Here is a 22598-nt window from a genome sequence, read left to right as displayed (position 1 = left end):
ACAAAGGAACAGGCATCATAAATGGTCAGGGGCTCAATCTGGGACATGCTGAGTTTGAAGTGCTTGTCACACCCACATCTGGGGGCAGGAAGTTGAAAAGACAGATGGATAGATGGGTCTGGAGTTAAGGGCAGAGGTCTAGGCTGGAGGCAAACATTGTGCAGGATCCGTTGATAGATTGTATCTAAAACTAGAACATAAATACAACATCTATCTCCAAACCTGTTCCAAACTAAACCAACATAGAAAACCACAGATCAATCTCACTGATGAATGTGGATGCAGAAGCTTTAAATAAAATAAAAGCAGTAAATATATCTGTAAGGCAGAAAAGGCATTTGGAAAAGTTGGAAATCTATTCAGTACAATAATTAAGTAAATTCTAATATTCTAATAGATATTTGCATAGTGCTCTTTGTTTCAACATATTTGTAAAAAAATAAAATAAATATTCATTGATTGAATAAGCTGTATCACATATGTACACTGAAGTTGGAAAAGACAAAATGACATCCTTACATAAAGCTACAGAAAAAACTGAAAGGTATGTAGTTGATAGAAACAGTGTAAGGAAAATTTAGTTAAAATGGCAATTATCAAGAATACAAGTAACAATAAATGTTGGTGAGGATGTGGGGAAAAGGCACACTTGTACATTGCTGGTAGGACGCAAACTGGTGCAATCACTATGGAAAGCAGTATGGAGATTCCTCAGAAAACTGTAAATGGAAACACTGTTTGACCCAGTTATCCCAGTCCTTGGCATATACCCAAAGGACTTAAAATCAGCATACTATAGTGATGCAGCCACATCAATGTTTATAGCAGCTCAATTCACAACAGCTAAACTATGGATCCAGCCTAGGTGCATTCCAAAAAATGAATGGATAAAGAAAATGTGATATGTATACATAATGGAATACTACTCAACCATAAAGAGGAATGAAATTATGGCATTTGCCAGTTAATGGATGGAACTTGAGATATCATGCCATGTGAAATAAGGCAATCCAAAACCAAAGTCCATATGTTCTCTCTGATATGTGGATGCTAACTCAGAATAAGAAAAGCAGGGTAGGGAAGAATAGAAATATATTGAATTAGATAAAAGGGAATGAAGAGAATAGAGGGGTAATGGGAATAACAAAATAGTAGAATGAATCAGACATTACTTTCCTGTATGTGTGTGTGTGTGTGTGTGTGTGTGTGTATACCAACCAATGTAATTTACATTATGTACAACCAAAAGAATGAGAAGTTATATTCCATATATGTATAATACCTTGAAATAAATTATTCTGTCATGCATAACTAATAAGAACAAATAAAAAGAAAATTATATGTAGTATGCTATTTTATCAAAGAAATGGAAACCACAAATATATGCACATATTTCCCTATATTAACATTAAAATAATTTTTTAAAAAATTCCTGTCAAGGTGGAAGGAAACAGGTATAAGGAAAAAAGTTAAAATCTACCTGGCTTAAAATACATCTGGTTTTATAAATTCACCTTTGGAATCATGTAACTATTGTTGCATAACTGTACAAATCATACTTGGAAAAAAGCAACCCTTAAAAATGGATACAAAATGAAACAACTATATTTACCTGTGTATAGTGTGAATGATATACTATTTCAGACAACTTTATAACACTGTAATTTCATAAACTCAAAGGACAAAAAGACATGGAAACAATCTGAAACAAGTTTCAAGGAAACATTGCTTGAGATAGGGCTGCTGCTAAGACTGATGTCCATATATGGTGAAACAAAACAAATGAGTATTTGTTGGCTCCGCAGCATCCAGGACTTGTCTTGAGAGAGAGGATATACTGATGTAAGATTGATGAGGTCTAGTGAAGTCCTGTAGACCTCTGTTTGAATTGGTAGAATTCATCTCTGAGCCCACTTGGACCTGGTCCTTTCTGCTTTGTGGAATTATTAACTATTGATTCAATTTCTTTCATAAAATTTAGCCCCACTGGAATTGCCTATTTCTTCTTGGGGGAGTTTTAGAAGATTGTTTCTTTCAAGGAATTGGTCCATTTTTTCTTGTTAATACATTTGTGGGCATGTAGTTGTTTAGTATATTCCTTGATTTTCTTTTTATTGTCTGTGGAATCTGAGGTAACATTCCCCTCTTTCAAGTCTCTATTTGTTTCTTTTTTTCTTTTTTTAAATTTTTTAGCTTACAAAAAAAATTATCATAAAGGACCCATTTTTTTAGCTAAAGATTTTTTCATTTCTCCCTGAATCTTCCACTTCCTCTGTTAGATTCTGGTTGCAAAACCCAATACCAACTTGAGAAAAAGAGTATTTTAAGAATATAGAGGTATCCAAGAACCCAAAGGCAGGGACAGAGCTGAGCTCTGAGATAGTTTGAAAGCAGGAATGATCAACTGCCCAAACTTTCTCTCCATCTCTAGTGTCTCCAACCTAAACTAGGGAACTGTTGAGAGTCAGGTATAAGGGGAGAGGAACGGAAATGGGATTGATGGCCTTTCCTGTAACCAATACTGAGAAGGATGGTGTATTGTTCTCTAGGGCTGCCATGACAGAATACTGTAGACTCCATGATTTAAATAACAAAAATTATTTTCCTCATAGTTCTAGAGACTGAAAGTCTATAATAAATTTCTGTGCCAGAATGGCTGGTTTCTGGTGAAGCCTGTCTTCTTGGCTTTCAGATGACCACCTTGTCTTCTCTGTGTACACACATCCCTGGTATCTCTTCCTCTTCTTATAAAAACACCATTCATATTGGATTAGGGTCCTATCCTATGACCTTATCTAACCTTAGTCACCTTTTCATGGGTCCTGACTCCAAACACAGTCACATTCTAAGGTACTGGGAGTTAGGGATTCAACATGTGAATTTGGTGGCTGGCAAAATTCAGTCCACAACATGGCTATACAGATTGAAAAATGTTGTGATAGACATTATTAATCATCACCAATAACCATTATCCTCTCACTTAATACTGAATGACTCCAGTTTTATTAATTATATTGATATTTTTAAAGAAACAAGTTTTAGCTTTTTTTCTCTATTGATTTTCTATTTTCAGCTTCATTGATTTATGTTCTATTTTTGTCATTTATTTCCTTGGGATTTAATTTGCTCTTTCAGTTTCTAGGATATAAGCTTATATTATTGATTTTAAATCTTTCTTTTTTCTTAATATGTGCATTCAGAGCGAGAAAGTTCCTTTAATCGCTGCTTTTGCTGTATCCCACAAATTTTGGTAAACTTTGTTTTCATTTTCATTATTCCAGTATATTCATTATATTCTAAATACTAATAAATATTTCTTGAGAGTTGTTTTTTGATTCAATGTTATTTAGAGTTGGTTGTCTAATACACAGTTATTTTGAGATTTTCCAGGCATCCTTGTTTTTCATTTCTAAGTTTAATTTCATTGTGTTCGGAAAATAGGCATTATATAAGTTCTATTCTTTTTCATTTTAAGAATGTGGGTCATCTGGTGAATGTTTTATATAAGCTTAAGAAGAATGTGTATTCTGTTGTTGTTGCATGAAATAGTGTATGTTTTTGAGTTCAACTATGCTCTTACTGGTTTTCTGATAGCTAGAAACGTCCATTTCTGATAGAGTTATATTGAAGTCTCCAATCATGATAGCTGGACTAATCTTTCTCATTGTAGTATTATCAATTTCTGCCTTACATAGTATAATGATATGGTTAGGTGCATACACACTAAGGACTTTAATGTCTTTTGGAGGAAAATTACCCCATTTATCATTATGTAATGCTTCTTTAATTCCTGATAACTTTCCTTGCTGTGAAGTTTCTCATTCTGAAAATAATATAGTTACTCCAGCCTTCTTTTCATTAGTGTTAGCATGGTATATCTGCCTCCAATCATTTAATCATAATCTATCCGTATGTATGTTCATAGATAAAGTGTATTCTGGTATAGCAATATAGTTTGGTTTCATTTTTCTTTCACTCTGACACTCTCCTTCCCCATTTGGTGCATTCAGACCTCTGACATTCAGTGTAATTATTGATACAGTTGTCTTAACACTGGCCACTTTTCTCCTATTTTCTATGTGTTGCATTTCCCCCCACCCATTTTTGTCTTCCACTCTTCCTGATTTTTGTGATTTTAACTGGACATTCTATAAGATTTTATTTTCACTCTTCTCAATATATCAGCTATACTTTTATAAAAAAGTTAGTGGTTTATCTAGAGTTTGTGATTAACATTTATAACCAATTCAAGTCCACCCAAGTATTGCAAGTACCATTTAATAAGATAATCCTAATTATTCCCTCATACTCCTTGTACCATTGCATTCATTCATTTTACTTCTACATAATTTTATATGTATATTTACTTGACTACACTCTTATTATTGTTTTATTCTTATTATCAATTTATTATTATTTTGAATGAACTGTTATGTGTTAAAACTAACAGTGTGTGGGGGGGGGAGTTTTATTTTACTTGCCTTTATTCTTTCTGCAGTTCTCTTCTTTTCTTTATGTAGGTCCCAGTTTCTGATGTCTATCATTTTCCTTTTCACTAAAGAACTTTATTTTTAGGGCTGGGGCTGGGGCTCAGTGGTAGAGCTGTTGCCTCATACATGTGAGGCACTGGGCTCAATCCTCAGCACCACATAACAAAGAAAGAAAGAAAGAAAGAAAGAGAGAGAGAGAGAGAGAGAGAGAAAGGAAGGAAGGAAGGAAGGAAGGAAGGAAGGAAGGAAGGAAGGAAGGAAGGAAGGGAGGGAGGGAGGGAGAGAAAGAGAGAGAGAAAGAGAGAAAGGGGGAAGAAAGAAAGAAAAAAAAGAAAGAAATTGTTCATCTACAACTAACTAAACAAAGATATTATATCCATCTACAACTAAAAAAATAACTTCATTTAATATATTTTTGCATGATAGGTCTATTAGCAACAGATTACTTTGATTTTTCCCCTAAAAAATTTATCTTCATTTTTGAAGGATATTTTCACAGAGTTAAAATTTCTAGCTTGGTAAATTTTCCCCTTCTCTCTCTTAATACTTTATATAGATCACTGCACTCTTTCCTTGCTTGCAGTTTTCTAAAAAGAAATTGGTTGTAACTTTGATTTTTGTTCCTGTTGGGGTAGGATTCCTAACCCCTGCAATTTCTGTTAGGATTTTTGTCTTTGATTTTCTGAAATTTAAAATAATATTCCCAAATATTGGGTTATTTTACTTATTTATTTGCTTTTGTGGGGGTTTTGTTATTGTTATTGTTTCTTTTTACATTTATTCTGCTTGGTGTTCTCTGAGCTTTCTGGGTCTGTGGTTTGGCATTTGATATTAATTGGGGGAGCTCTCAATATTTCAAATATTTCTTAATTCTCTTTCTTCTCTGCCTGGCATTCCCATTATGAGTACTTACATGTTTTATGATTGTTCCAGAGTCTTGTATACTCTGTTTTTGGTTGTTATTATTCTTTTCTTTCTCAGTCTTATTTTTTTCTATTTTCTTTTCAGTATTAGAGGTTCCTATTGAAATGTCATCAAGTTCAGTGGTTCTTTCTTCAGTTAGGTCTATATATTAGTAAGCCTATCAAAGGCATTCTCCATTTCTATTAGAATGATTTCAACAGCCAGCATTTCTTTGTGTTTATTCCTAGCATTGCCATCTCTCTGCTCACTTTATGCATCTTTCTGTGTGCTGTATACTTTATCCACTAGAACTCTTAATGTTATTTATCATAGTTGTTTTAAATTTCTGTTCTGATGATTCCAATATTCCTGCTGTATCTGAAACTTGGTTTAAATTTAATCTGTCTCTTTGATGTGTGTTTTGTCTTTTTAGTATGTCTTTTAATTGTTTTCTTCATAGATAGACATGATGTACTAAGTAAAAGGAACAGTAAAAATAGGACTTTAGCAGTGTGGTGGTGAGGTGAAGAGTGAGGAGAGATATTCTGTACCGGTTTCTGTCTTATAGTGATCCCATGCCCCTGGACTGTGAACTTCACACATCCTGCTCAGTCTCTCCTTCTGTCCCCCTTAGGTGAAATAGGATATCTACAATGGACTGGAGTTAGGTATTTTCCTTCCTCCAGATGAGTTGGGCTTTAATAAAAATCTGTGATGGCTATACTTTTGTGAAATAGTTTCTCCTGCAGATAATCTTTGTTAAGAACAGAATGTTTGGCACATTTTTGAAATGGTCTTTTTCTCCATTCTGCCACCAGAAGCCTGGGGCCGTGGGTGGGGGATGGAGGGCAAGAGGTTCTCTAATATTGACCAGGGGATCCTGGGAAAAACTAGTGATAAGACTCACAAAAGTGTGGAGGCCTTTCCATGACTGGGTGCCTCTGGCATTTTCAACTCTCAGCCTTGTTCATACAGAGCTTCTACCAATTTTCCAGTTACAACGTACGTTTTCCTGCCCTGACTCTTGTTCCCATGATATTCTAGCTCAAAGTTTTTCATTCCAGTAAGCCATGATTCTTAGTATAAGCCATGATTCTTAGTATCGGTCTGATAATCTCTCCATTTTTGGAGAAGTTTTCCCTGAGACCTCATTTTTTTTTATGAATCCAAAAACACAGTTGATTTTTCAGTTCATTCAGATTTTTAAATATTATTAGGGTGGAGTGATGATGTCCAAGATTCCTCCTTTCAATTTTATTCATACTGTATTTTATTTTAAAATATAAAAATGCTTATTGTCTAATTATTTGCAAGGAGGCCTGCAGATGATTACCAATTTGTACAAATCACCATTACCCATATAGTGATGTGTGGATGTCATCATTTGCAATGAAACAGAACTAGGACTTTTTAAAATAAATGTGTTTCTAGATCTGGGACAAGAAATTGCAATGAATCTAGAGTATCTAGAAAGCAGTAAAGCTACAAGAATGATGAGGTTATCTCCCCAAACTTAATAACTACCTTGAAGTCACCCACATTGATCAAACATGAAAAAATCTAACCATGAATACAATTTATAGTTCTGTTAGATTGAAAACCACCACATTTATTGAAAACCACCACATTTATTTAAATCTATAACAATTTGGTGTGTGTGGGGGGGGTACCTTGTTTGATCATTTTCAAGTATATTATGAATCCATTTCTTATTTTTAAACCTGATAAAGAAAAATAATGAAGCGTATCTGCTTTTTCTTATATAAATCTTACCCTAGCATGTTAAAATTGTTGATGATAATAAGTTTCTCTTAATGAAAGTATTTCAGATAATAAGCAAAGAAGGGCTGTTAGAATCAGAATGTCTTCATTTAGTAACCCTTTATTACATAATGGATATAAAGAAAGGCAACCAGAAATTATGTGCCTCCAGTTGGAAGTACACAGTGCCACCTATGAGGTTAACATGCCTAAAAGAAAAACAACAGAAAGCCTGAGTCGCATTCTTTTTTTTTTTTTAATGTTGGTTGTTCAAAACATTACATAGTTCTTGATAGATCATATTTCACATTTTGATTCAAGCGGGTTATGAACTCCCATTTTACCCCGTATACAGCTTGCAGAATCACATCATTTACACTTCATTGCTTTACATATTGATATACTCCTATCTGTTGTATTCTGCTGCCTTTCCTATCCTCTACTATCCCCCCTCCCCTCCCCTCCCCTCCCCTCTTCTCTCTCTACCCCCACTACTGTAATTCATTCCTCCCCCTTGTACTGTTTTTCCCTTTCCCCTCACTTCCTCTGGTATGTAATTTTGTATAACCCTGAGGGTCTCCTTCCATTTCCATGCAATTTCCCTTCTCTCTCCCTTTCCCTCCCACCTCTCATCCTTGTTTAATGTTGGTCTTCTTCTCGTGCTCTTCCTCCCTAGTCTGTTCTTAGTTACTCTCCTTATATCAAAGGAGACATTTGGCATTTGTTTTTTAGGGCTTGGCTAGCTTCGCTTAGCATAATCTGCTCTAATGCCATCCATTTCCCACCAAATTCTATGATTTTGTCATTTTTTACTGCAGAGTAATACTCCATTGTGTATAAATGCCACATTTTTTTTATCCATTCGTCTATTGAAAGGCATCTAGGTTGATTCCACAGTCTTGCTATTGTGTATTGTGCTGCTATGAACATCGATGTAGCAGTGTCCCTGTAGCATGCTCTTTTTAGGTCTTTAGGGAATAGACCAAGAAGGGGAATGGCTGGGTCAAATGGTGGTTCCATTCCCAGCTTTCCAAGAAATCTCCATACCGCTTTCCAAATTGGCTGCACCGATTTGCAGTCCCACCAACAATGTACAAGTGTACCCTTTTCCCCACAACCTCGCCAGCACTTATTGTTGTTTGACTTCATAATGGCTGCCAATCTTACTGGAGTGAGATGGTATCTTAGGGTGGTTTTGATTTGCATTTCTCTGACTGCTAGCGATGGTGAGCATTTTTTCATGTACTTGTTGATTGATTGTATGTCCTCCTCTGAGAAGTGTCTGTTCAGGTCCTTGGCCCATTTGTTGATTGGGTTATTTGTTATCTTATTGTCTAATTTTCTGAGTTCTTTATATATTCTGGATATTAGGGCTCTATCTGAAGTGTGAGGAGTAAAGATTTGTTCCCAGGATGTAGGCTCCCTGTTTATCTCTCTTATTGTTTCTTTTGCTGAGAAAAAAACTTTTTAGTTTAAGTAAGTCCCATTTGTTAATTCTAAATGTTAACTCTTGTGCTATGGGTGTCCTATTGAGGAATTTGGAGCCAGACCCCACAGCATGTAGGTCGTAGCCAACTTTTTCTTCTATCAGATGCCGTGTCTCTGATTTGAAACAAAAGAAACAATTGAAAAAATTGACAAAACTAAAAGTTGGTTCTTTGAAAAAATAAATAAAATTGACAGACCCTTAGCCATGCTAACGAAGAGAAGAAGAGAGAGAACCCAAATTACTAGCATACGGGATGAAAAAGGCAATATCACAACAGACACTACAGAAATACAGAAGATAATCAGAAATTATTTTGAATCCTTATACTCCAATAAAATAGAGGATAGTGAAGGCATCGATAAATTTTTTAAGTCATATAATCTGCCCAGATTGAGTCAGGAGGATATAGACAACCTAAACAGACCAATATCAATTGAGGAAATAGAAGAAACCATCAAAAGATTACCATCTAAGAAAAGCCCAGGACCGGACGGGTATACAGCAGAGTTCTACAAAACCTTCAAATAAGAATTAATACCAATACTTTTCAAGCTATTTCAAGAAATAGAAAAAGAATGAGATCTTCCAAATTCATTCTATGAGGCCAACATCACCCTGATCCCAAAACCAGACAAAGACACTTCAAAGAAAGAAAACTACAGACCAATATCTCTAATGAACTTGGATGCAAAAATTCTCAATAAAATCCTGGCAAATCGAATACAAAAGCATATCAAAAAATTGTGCATCATGATCAAGTAGGATTCATCCCTGGGATGCAAGCCTGGTTCAATATACGGAAATCAATAACTGTAATCCACCACATCAATAGACTTAAAGACAAGAACCATATGATCATCTCGATAGATGCAGAAAAAACATTCGACAAAGTACAGCATCCCTTTATTTTCAAAACACTAGAAAAACTAGGGATAACAGGAACTTACCTCAACATGGTAAAAGCTATATATGCTAAACCTCAAGCTAGCATCATCCTAAATGGAGAAAACACTGAAGGCATTCCCTCTAAAATCTGGAACAACACAGGGATGCCCTCTATCACCACTTCTATTCAATTTAGTTCTTGAAAGACTAGCCAGAGCAATTAGACAGACAAAAGAAATTAAAGGCATAAAAATAGGAAAAGAAGAACTTAAATTATCTCTATTTGCGGATGACATGATAATATATTTAACAGACCCAAAAGGGTCTACAAAGAAACTGCTAGAGTTAATAAATGAATTCAGCAAAGTTCCAGGATATAAAATCAACACACATAAATCAAAGGCATTCCTGTATATCAGCAACAAAACTTCTGAAATGGAAATGAGTAAAACAACTCCATTCACAATATCCTCAAAGAAAATAAGATACTTGGGAATCAACCTAACAAAAGAGGTGAAAGATTTACACAATGAAAACTACAGAACCCTAAAGAGAGAGATAGAAGATCTTAGAAGATGGAAAAATGTACCCTGTTCATGGATAGGCAGAACTAACATCATCAAAATGGCGATATTACCCAAAGTTCTCTACAGGTTTAATGCGATGCCAATCAAAATCCCAATGGCATTTCTTGTAGAAATAGATAAAGCAATCATAAAATTCATATGGAAAAACAAAAGACCCAGAATAGCAAAAGCAATTTTAAGCAGGAAGTGTGAATCTGGAGGTATATCGATACCAGAGTTCAAACTGTACTACAGAGCAATAGTAACAAAAACAGCATGGTACTGGTACCAAAACAGGCAGGTGGACCAATGGTACAGAATAGAGGACACAGAAACCAATCCACAAAAGTACAACTTTCTTATATTTGATAAAGGGGCTAAAAGCATGCAATGGAGAAAGGGCATCTTCAACAAATGGTGCTGGGAAAACTGGAAATCCATATGCAACAAAAATGAAACTGAATCCTTTTCTCTTGCAATGCACAAAAGTTAACTCAAAATGGATCAAGGAGCTTGATATCAAATCAGAGACTCTGTGTCTGATAGAAGAAAAAGTTGGCTATGATCTACATACTGTGGGGTCTCGCTCCAAATTCTTTAATAGGACGCCCATAGCCCAAGAGTTAATAACAAGAATAAACAAATGGGACTTACTTAAACTAAAAAGTTTTTTCTCAGCAAGAGAAACAATAAGAGAGGTAAATAGACAGTCTACATCCTGGGAACAAATTTTTACCCCTCACACTTCAGATAGATCCCTAATATCCAGAGTATACAAAGAACTCAAAAAATTAAACAATAAGATGACAAATAACCCAATCAACAAATGGGCCAAGGACTTGAACAGACACTTCACAGAGGAGGACATAGAATCAATCAACAAGTCCATGAAAAAATCCTCACCATCTCTAGCAGTCAGAGAAATGCAAATCAAAACCACCCTAAGATACCATCTCACTCCAGTAAGATTGGCAGCCATTATGAAGTCAAACAACAATAAGTGCTGGCGAGGTTGTGGGGAAAAGGGTACACTTGTACATTGTTGGTTGGACTGCAAATCGGTGCGGCCAATTTGGAAAGCAGTATGGAGATTCCTGGGAAAGCTGGGAATGGATCCACCATTTGACCCAGCTATCGCCCTTTCTCGGACTATTCCCTGAGGATCTTAAAAGAGCGTACTATAGGGATACTGTCACATCAATGATCATAGCGGCACAATTCACAATAGCTAGACTGTGGAACCAACCTAGATGCCTTTCAATAGATGAATGGATAAAAAAAAAAAAATGTGGCATCTATACACAATGGAGTATTACGCAGCACTAAAAAATGACAAAATCATAGAATTTGCAGGGAAATGGATGGCATTAGAACAGATTATGCTAAGCGAAGCTAGCCAATCCTTAAAAAACAAATGCCAAATGTCTTCTTTGATATAAAGAGAGCAACTAAGAACAGAACAGGGAGGAAGAGCATGAGGAAAAGATTAACATTAAACAGAGACGAGTGGGGGGAGAGAAAGGGAGAGAGAAGGGAAAGCATATGGAAATGGTAGGAGACCCTCATTGTTACACAAAATTACATATAAGAGGTTGTGAGGGGAAAGGGGGGTGAAAACAAGGGAGAGAATTGAACAACAGCAGATGAGGTAGAGAGGGAAGATGAGAGGGGAGGGGAGAGGGGATAGTAGGGGATAGGAAAGGTAGCAGAATACAACAGTCATTAATATGGTATTATGTAAAAATTGTGAATGTGTAACTGATGTGATTCTGCAATTTGTATTCGGGGTAAAAATGGGAGTTCATAACTCACTTGAATCAAATGTATGAAAGATGATATGTCATGAGCTTTGTAATGTTTTTGAACAACCAATAAAAAAAGAAAAAAAAAGAATAGTATCCAGATGATATAAAGAACCAAAAGTTGAATAGAAAAATATAAAAATCCCAGCACAGAAGTAGATAAAATATAAGCATACATTCCATTGTAGAAGAAATACAAAAACAGTCACAGCCACATAATGACATTTCAGGCAATGACAGACTACATGTAAATGATGGTCCCAAAAGATTATCGTGGAACTGAACAATTCCTTTTGTCTAGTGATGATTTTGTGGCCAGCATTGCATCATGGTGCAATGCATTACTCACTTATTTGTGGTGAAACTGCTATAAACAAACCAATTACACTGCCAGTCAGGCAAAAGTGCATCACATACAATTGTGTACAGTACATAGTACCTGATAATGACAAAAATGCTTATGCTACTGATTGAAGTAGTTACTATATCATACTTTTATCATCAATTTAAAGTGTACTCCTATTTATAACAAAAAGTATGTTGTACAACAATGCCATGTCATGCGGACAGTAACCTTTTGTATCTCATGTTTACCATATTTCTTGATTGCATCATTATTTTTGTGCTTGATTCAATCTCCTGTTGCTTTGTTTATCATACCCAAAGCACACAAAATCTACTGCAAGTATTGCCAGGGGTTGACCTGGAAATGACAATAATCGTGATATTCCACTTTCAGACCATGTATGTGAAATATCAGTGATGACACTGTTCTCTGGTCAAGTATATCCCATTCCACCACAGCTGTGATCCTGAAGAACAGGAACAACGTGATAAAAGCTGAAAAGTATCTGCTTCATTGAGGGCAAAGAGACCAACGGAAGGACCTATATCAGAAATTTCTAAATGACCTGGATTGAAGACCAGGCATAGAATCATGTTTTGCTCTGAACCATAATGATCACAACCAAAGCAAAAGTTTGTTTGCAACGTTGAAAAAACATAGATGTTGAGAGCCACAGCCGAAGGGGCCCCAGCAAAGTTCTAGCTGCCAGCTGATTGGCTCCTCTGCGGTGATGCTCATTGGGCTGTTTCCCCGCCCTTTCAGACCATGATGCTGCTCATTGGGGGACTTTTTTTGGCTCTGCCCATATGACCCAGCCAATCAGCCTCAAGAGCAGGAGGAGTGGGGGGGTTGAGAGGCTTGTGGGAAGCCAGTGGTGGCCACTGGGCTCTGAGAGAATTCCTGAAGAGCTCGTGTGGTGTGGTATGTGTGTGTGTGTGTGTTCTAAAAATAAAGTTCATTTCTGCTTGATAAGTGGCTCCTGAATTGTGCCCAGCCAGACTGTGGCAGCAATGTTGAAAAAACATATTTAAGAATAATTGTCATTACATAATGTGAAAGTTCATGTTGCACCTGCAAGTGCTGATGTGAAGGCAGCTGAATGTACCTGGGAATTCTAGATAAGCTGAATCCGGAGAAAATTACTTCTCAGAGCAAATCTTCAATATGGATGAAACTGCCCTATTCTGCCTGATGGTACTTTAATCCACAAAGAGGCCAAGTCAATGCCAGGTTTCAAGCCTTTTAAGAACGGAATAACAGCTTTGCTTGGGACCACATTGCAGCCTACAAAATTAAAACCCCTTGTAATTTGGCACAGTGAAAACCCTAGGGATTTAAAGCATATCAATAAGCACACATTACCAGTGTAATGCAGGAGCAGTGAGAAGTCATAAATGTCCTATTTCCTCTTCCACCATGCCCTCCTGAATCACCATGCCAGTAAAATGGAGAAGGATTATTTGGAGAATAATGTATCTTTCAAGATTTTGCACATAACAATAAGAAAAATAATGCTATTGCATATTATTTCTTTATCCCAATATCAAAGTGGTGTTTCTTCCCCTAACTATCACCCATTTGATATAATCAATAGATCAAAGAATTTATAGCAGTTTTTAAGGCTTATATCTAAGGAGAAACTCTGTCCAGATTATTGCTGCAACTGAAGAAGATACTGAGAAGATGCTGAGGCAATTCTGGAAAAACTACATCATCTGTGATTGCATCAAGTATCTTGTTTTGGCTTGGAGTATGTCATCAAGAAGTAAATGAATGGTATCTGGAAGAAGACACTCAAGAGATTCAGGCATGTCTTCAAAGGGTTTAACAAGGATCAGAAGGTTGAAAAAAATCAACAAAACTGTGGTTGTTGTGGAAAAGAGTACTAACTGATGCATATGAAAATGGCATTGAAGATTCCTAGAGGAAGTTCCTAAGGAATTAACTAATAATGAATTGAAGGAACTGGAACAGGAATGCACAGCTAAAGAAGAGGCAAGACAAAAGAAAATTTCAGGAGGACAAAAAAGAATCTCCAAGAAGTTCACAAAAAAATTTAGCAAAAGCTTTTGCAGAGATCAACAAGTTTCTTAAAAAGTTTGGCAACATAGACTACAACACTAAAAGGTTTTTATAGATACAGAGATGGTGAATTATCTACTTATAAGCAAATTTCTGATGGAAAAAAAGAAACTACTCGTAGCAGACATATTTCTAAAAAGAAAGAAGAGTGTCAGGAAGGACATTAGGAATATACCATCAAAAGGGGTTGCTGTCATAGAAGGTGGTGGCTCCTTGTGTGTTATTGCCCTTGAAGACCTTCCAGTGAGACAAGATGTGGAATGGAAGACAGTGATACTGATGATCCCGATCTATATAGGCCTAGGCTTGTGTCCTAGTTGTTAACAAAAAGTTTTAAAAAGCAGAATATAAAAGGAAAATTATTTTATTCAGTTAGCTGCACAATGTGATTGTATTTTAAGCTATGTCACCAAGAAGCCAAAAGTTTTACAAAAAAATGTGTATTTTTATGAAGCAAAAAATGTTATAGTAAGTTAATTTATTATTGAAGAAAAATGTTTTCAAATAAAACTTAGCGTAACCTGCGATAGTATTTATAAAGCCTATAAAAGTGGACTGTAATGCCCTAGGCCTTCACATTTACTCAGCACTCACTCACTGATTCTCCCAGAGTGATTTTATGTCCTGAAAGTTTCATTCATGGAAACTTCCCCATATAGTTAAACCATTTTTTTTATCTTTTATACTGTATTTTTACTGTACCCTTTCTATGTGTAGATATAGTTAAACTCATAAACATTTATCACTGTGCTACTATCGCCTACAGTATTCAGTACAGTAACATTCTGTATAGGTCTGTAGCCTAGGAAAAATGGGCTGTACCTGGGAGTGTGATAGGCTATCTCATCTAGGTTTGTATAATTATACTGCATAAAGATGAAATGGGCTAATGACACATTATCAGGAGGTATTGCTGTCTTTAAGTAATAAGCGGCTATAATAAATATGTATTCAATTCATTTATAATCAAATAAATATTAAATCCACAATGTAGTATTTTCTACACTGCATATTGTCATAAATGTCTCTTAATCCCAAGCACTGATAAGTATGTAGAATAACAGGAGTACAGTACATTTAAGAGTTGCCCAAGCAAGTGCTCAGCAATTCCCTTTCAAGGCTTGAGAAACTTGTATACTTCTCCTAAGTGTGTACACATGACTGTTCTTAGTAGAGCTGTTTGCATTTAAAATATCTAGGAAAAAAATTCCACTAAGAGGAAATGTCTGAAAGATGGTATATCATAAAATGGCAAGGAAATGAATTAACTATAGCAGCACCTATCAGCACATATGACTCACAAATGAAATATCGAGTGAAAAAGCAAGTTTAAAAGAACATGTGCATTTCATTCTATAAAGTTTAAAATGTAAAATGAACAATGAGCTACATACACTATGAGTTATATAGACTATATATACATAAAGAAAGGCATAGGAATGGTGACTTTCAGAATTATGGCTGTCCATGGGTGGGAGGAGCAGTATATGATTAAGGAAGGGAAATCAGTTTTCTTAATGTCTTATTGCTTCTTACATGGATGCTTATTCTATTATTACATTGTTATTATCATTATTAAAAATGCTTATATATATATGCCATGAATTCTATATTGATGATTGTATTTATAATAAAAAGAATTAAATAAGATAATCGACATTTTATTACATACTCAAAACAATGACAAAAAAGCAAAGATGTTTGACTGCAGGTAAATATGATCAACTCACACTCAGATAGGGCAGCTTCAATAAGGTAGCAGTGTGGAAGCAGGGCAGGTAGAACGCCCACCTAAAGAGAGCTGACCTAGGGACAGTGGACAGTGGGCAGTGCACAAAGATCCCTGTATGGCCTGGGGCAAGGAAACCAGGCAACCAGGCTATAAAAATCTGCATTTCCTTAGGAGACAGGAAAAAATAAGTGCCTGTAAGACATAGGACCAGTGAAGGTTTCAAGACGGCATTGAATCTGTTTTTTGGCAAATCAGCCATGAATGAGTTCAACCGAAAGCAGCCAATTTCGTTCATGTGAAAAATCTTCTTTTTCTTCTTCTCTCTCCTGGACTCAGGTTCCTTGCTGTCATTCATTCTGCTGCTTTACGCCACGTCATAGAGCCTAAGCAATAGTGTTGCTGATTCAGCAAACATTTGCTGATTTCCTGTTGTGTGCTTTCTCTGGGAGGTAGGTGAGGAAGCACATGTTGAACAAGGCCCAGGCCCATCTGCAAAGTAACTCAGTGAGTGTGGGGGAAGTGAGGAAGAGCCATAAGGGAAAAAGGAGTGCCAAGTCAGGTAATCACTCACGGACTCATTCGTTCCTTTAACAAACATCCATTGAGCCTTTTCATGTGTCCGTCCTGTGCTGGACCCTGGGGGTAAAATGATATGTATGAAATTTTTCAAAGCCTTCAAAGGCTGACATCCTAATTGAGACAGAAAGGAAGTTACAACAAGATGTTGTAAATCCAGTGATAAAATCATTTAAAGAATATTATGGAAACAGAGAAAAGTACTGAAAAGGCTGAGAACAGAGATCTGAGGAAGGTTCTGAGTTAAACTTCAGACAATTCAGAGGAATTAAACAGGTGAAGAACACAGGAACAGCCTTACAGACAAGAGGCACTGTGAAAGGGTACTGGGACCAGAAGGCAAACAACCAATCTCCACCTTGTGTGGTTAGAACCTGGGGTGGTGAGGGACATCCTGGAAGCCCTGGGTTTTATGGAGGGAATCTGGTTTTGATTGTGTGTTTGGTTTGGTTCTGCAGATTGAGTTCAGGGCTCCTTACCACTGAGCTACATTCCCCAGACCCTTTAATAAATTGATTTGTTTATTTATTCACTTATTTATTTTCATACTGGGGATTGAAACCAGGGGCACTTAACCACTGAGCCATATGCCCAGGCACCAACACCCCTTAGAGACATGGTCTCACTGAGTTGCAGCCTCACTAAATTGCTTGAGGCTGGCCCTGAGCTTGCCATCCTCCTGCCTTCACCTTCTAAATTGCTGGGATTAGGATTTTTACCCCAAGACAGAAAAATGGAAAGATATACTCTGATTTTAATTCCCCAATTATTACTATGAAAGCTGCATAGAGAATAGTTCTGATGAGACCAGAATAAAATAAGAGGTCTGCTGAAAGACAAAAAAGAGATAATTGGGGTTGAGGTAGTTACACTTGAGAGTCACATTTTGGCAGATGAGCAAAAGTCAGGTCAGTGGACAGTGGGAGAAGCCTGCAGGGACACCCTTCCTCAGGATGGGGGATGCTTATATTCAGGGTTCTTCAAACATCCAAGATGGTGAGATTGATAGGCCCCAAAAGATGTAGTAACTTGGTTAACACATGGTCAGTGTTGGTCCTGTCTGCCATCCTCAGCCTTGATTGATCTAGTGGAAGGCAATTCTAACAAGTTATAGTTCAGATTTTCTTTCTCTCCCAACAGAGCATTGTTGAAAGAGTACCACATATCTCAACTGGATGTAAATCAGATGCAAGGTGGTTGACAGGAGATTTTGGTCTAAATAATAGGTTAGACCTTTTCAGGCTCCATAAAAAGAGCCGTAAAGATCAGTATCTACAAAAACCTGAATTCCATTTTCCATTAAAAGAAATTTGAAATCAGCCGGGGCTCCTGTCAACTTCATTTTATTGGTGGACAGATGGGGAGGGAAGTAGGTCATATCTCATTCCTTCGGTGGATTACAGAATCCGAGAGCCACAGACTCACTTGGCTAAAGGGGATGTTTGAGGTCAGTTTGCCTGACCTCTCTTCAGGAACTTGAAATAAATCTTCACCAGTAATATTACAAGAAAAAAATTCCTTCAATGGCCTTAGTAAGAGTCAAGATCAGCTAATGTTTGGGGACCACTTTGGAGATGTAGAGGAAATGAAATGGGCCCTTAAGGTAGCAATGGAAAATAATGCCATCTCTGATGTCAATGAGGAAAGAGGGATCTTGGCAATTAGGTCCCTCTCTGTAAGTTGAATTACATGTGAGTTTAGAGCCAGAAAGAGCAAAACCAACCAAACAAACAAAAACTCTGTAGAAAGTAAAATTAGGTTAAAACAGAAAAATAGGAATTGTAGGGTGGTTAATATTATTCTCCAATCCTCCTAACCACATTAGTAAGAGGAAATATTGCAGATAATATATCATATGTATTAACCAAAGCCTATCAAATACTTGCACATTTATTACTCATTAAATTCAGGCCATTCCTGATAAAGCTGACTCAAAAGTGATAAGTGACATGCCCAAGTTCACAGAGTTAGGATTCAGAGTATCGTGTGAATCAATGTTCCCTATGGTACAATTTCTTCCAAAATAGGAGCCTTCTTTTTATGGAGAAGGTGTTTTGTTTTTTTTAAATTTTGAAGAGTGAAATGTATATAACCTAAAATTTGCTATGTTAGCCAATCTTAAGTATATAATCCATTGGTTACAATGACAGTCTTGTGCAACTCTCCCAACTTTCCCAAAATTTTTTATGAGCCAGAACCAGAAACTTTGTGATATTTAAGCATCAAGGTATAAAGTTAAGTTACTGATTTGAGATCCTTCTCTCTTTTAATTAATTAATTAATGCTGGGCATCCAACACCAGGCTCCCACATTCCAAGAGCATGCTTTCCCACTGAGCTTCATTGCAGCCTTTCTTCTTTGTTCATGTAGGCATTTACCTTGAGACAGTTTCCTCTGAGCTCTGCTTTTATTATATCCACTCAAGTTTTGGTATGTGGTACTTTTATTTTAATCTCTAAATATTTTCTAATTTCCTTTGTGATACCTTTTTGACCTATTGTTTGTTTAATATTATGATAATTTCTACTTTTTCTGTTATTAATTTCTAGCTTCAATCTATTGTGGTGGAAAAAGATACTTTGTATGATTGCAATGTTTTGAAATGTATTAAGACTTCTTTTGTAGTCTAATTTATAACCTGTACTAGAGAATGTTCTATGTATACAGGAGAAAAATAATAATTTTCCTGTTGTCTAATAGAGATTTTTTTAAATATATGTCTGTTATAACTAGTTGGCTTATGTCATTCAATATTTTATCCATAATTTGTTCATTTTTTTCCTATCCCTGTTGCTCTTCTCCTGGAGCTGCATAATGCATATTTTGTTCTCTTCTATTTCATCACTGATCTTCTGTTTAGATATTCTACCTATCATTGAAAGTATGGTATTGAAATTTCTAATCATTATTGTATTACTATCTATTACATTTCTCCATTCTTTCAATGTTAGCTTCATATATGTGGGGGTTTTGTTGTTTGTTTTATAAACATCTGCAATAATTTAATTTCTTTGTGAATTGACCCTTTATTGACATATAATGCCCTTGGTCACTGGCAACATTTTAAAATTTAAAGTCTATATTTTCTCATATTAAGTATAGCCAATCAGCTGTCTTTGGGTTACTGTTTGAATGAGATACCTCTTTCCAGTCTTTTGCTTTAGATCTGAAGAGAATATTTTATAGATTGCACATAATAGTATCACTTTTTAAAAATCCATTTTGCTAATCTCAGCCCTTTCATTGGAGAGTTTAGTCCATTCACGTTTATTAATAAATAAGGACTTTTGCTATTTGTTATTTGTTTTCAGTGTGTTACACCATCTATTGACAATCATTTCCTCAATTACTTCTTTATTTTGCATTTAGTTAACTTTTTTAATGAACCACTTTGATTTTCTTCTCATTTTCTTTTGTATACATTCATTAGACATTTTATTTTTGACCCCATAGGGGTTACAGTTAACATCCTTAATTTTTAATGATCTACTTAAAATTGATGCCAACCTAACTTCAATAACATAAAAATCCTTTTTATGTATGTTTCTGTGCTTTCACTTTATGTTTTCATTGTCACAAATTACATCTTTATACAATGTATGTCCAATAACTTAACTATATACTTTTGTACATTGCATTTAAATCATGTATTAAATACAAAGTTTAACAGAGTTGCCAGTGAAATAATATTAATATTAGCTTAATGCCGCAGTCTGGCTGGGCACAATTCAGGAGCCACTTGTCAAAAGAAATGAACTTTATTTTTAGAACCACACACGCCAAACAAAACAGCTCCTCAGGAAAAAACCCTCAGAGCCGAACTGCCACCACCGGCTTCCCACAAGCCTCTCAACCTTCCCCACTCCTCCTGCTCTTGAGGCCAATTGGCTGGGTCGCGTGGGTGGAGCCAAAAAAAGTCCCCCATTGAGCAGCTCCATGGTCTGAAAGGGCAGGGAAACAGCCCAATGAGCATTACCGCAGAGGAGCCAATCAGTTGGCAGCTAGATGTTGCTGGGGCCACTGTGAGCCAATCATCAGCTGGCAGCTGGAAGTTTGCTGGCAGCTGGAAGTTTGCTGGGGTCCCTTCAGCTGTGGCTCTCAACAGCTTTTATATGTTTTTCATGTGGTAAACTTCACTGGAGATTTCTATTTCTTCATACAGATTTGAGTTATTGTCCAGTGTCCTTTCACTTCTATTTGAAGGAATATTTTTAGCATTTTTATAAGGCAGTTCTTTTGGTCATAGTCTCCCTTGGTTTTCCTTTTGTTCAGAACATCTTAATTTCTTGTTCAGTTTTGAAGGATAGTTTTGCCGACATTACATTCTTGATTATAAGATTTTTCTTTCAGCATTTTAAATATGTCATCCCACTTCCTCTGGTAGTCATATTTTCTGACAAAAAAATAATAATTTTGATCTTATTAATGATCCCATGTTAAAAAAGTCAATTCTGTCTTGTTGCTTTTAAAATTAATTTTTGTTCCTTTGGCTTTTGACTATTTGATAATAATATATCTTATAATGGGTCACTCTGATTTTATTCTACTTGGAGTTCATTAAGTTTTGGGGTTTGTATATTTATGCATTTCATCACATCTAGAAAGCTTTTATCCATTATTTGTTCATTTTTTTTCTATCCCTGTTGCTCTTCTCCTGAAGCTACATAATGCATATTTTGTTCCCACATTTCTTGATGGTGTCCTATGATTTATTTAGGCTCTGCTCATTTTTCTTCATTTTCTCCTCTTTTTTGGTTCCTTGCATTCAATATTTTCATTTGTCCTACTTTCAAGTTTATTCTTTTCTGTGCCAACTCAATTCTTCTCTTGAACTCCTCTAGTGAATATTTTATTTTAAATATTGTACTTTCAGCCCCAGAATCTATAGCAGCTGTTCTAAAGTCTTTGACAAATAAGCCTAGACATTGGACAGTTTGTTGTTTTTTGTTTCTTTGTTTCATTTGTTTTTTGGTGTTTTTTTTTTTGGCATGGATAATACTCTCTTGTTTCTTTATTAGTCTTGTGAATTTTGTTAAAAAGAGAATATCTGAATATTATATGTTTTTTTTTACTGGAAATTTGATTCTTTTCTTCAGACTTGCCTTGCTTTTTGTTATTATATTGATGAAGGTCTTAGTAGTTCATTTGTCCAGCGACTTTCCAAAACTATGTTTGCAAAGATTATTTCCCTTGCTGTATGTAGTCACTAAAGTCTATATTCCTTTAGCTTGTGTTTACTTTGTATTTTGACAGAAATTTTCTTAAATCTGAGAAGCTAAATAAACTAAGTTCCCTCAATCTTTGATGATTTTTTTGTGTGCCAGACAACTCCTTTTACATTTTGCCAAGCTTACTCCAAGCACGAGGGGAAACTTCAGGGTTACCATTCTTCTTACCCCAGCTTTTTATCCTAGGTCTTGAGTAGTACATTGCATGTTTTAACTGTAATCTTCTGCCCTAGGCATCTGAGGATTATTAACTTGGCTTATACTGCTTTCCAGCAGTGCTTACCACATTTTCAGTCCAATCTCTAAGATAGGCAAAACGAAGATGAGCACCTTTCATAATATTTCAGGTAGGTCCTACTCAGGTCAGAGCAATCAAACACAATAGCTTCTGAGCAAGGTCTGCTTTCCTCCCCTTGGAACCAAGGTTCAGGATTCCACACTAACAATATCACTGCCACCACTTCAAAACCACTGTCATGCTGGGAGAGGATGGAGGAAAGGTAAGTGAAAATGTCACAGAGCTTTTCTATTATTTTGAAGTTATTTTTTTCTTTATTCAATCTTTTCTTGGTTGCTAGAAGTCTTTGACTGTTTTTCAGAGTTCTGACAAAATTGGTTATGAGAGTTTCTGCTTCTTTTTTAAAAATATTTTTCATGGGGGAAATGAGAACAGGGCTGCTTACTCTGCTATTTTGCTGATAGGATTTCTTTATGAAGGTATTTGAATCAGATATTTTA

The sequence above is a fragment of the Urocitellus parryii genome, chromosome 5, assembly GCF_045843805.1.
Source record: "Urocitellus parryii isolate mUroPar1 chromosome 5, mUroPar1.hap1, whole genome shotgun sequence".
NCBI classification, from domain to species: domain Eukaryota; kingdom Metazoa; phylum Chordata; class Mammalia; order Rodentia; family Sciuridae; genus Urocitellus; species Urocitellus parryii.
Note: the sequence above shows the minus strand (reverse complement) of the source record.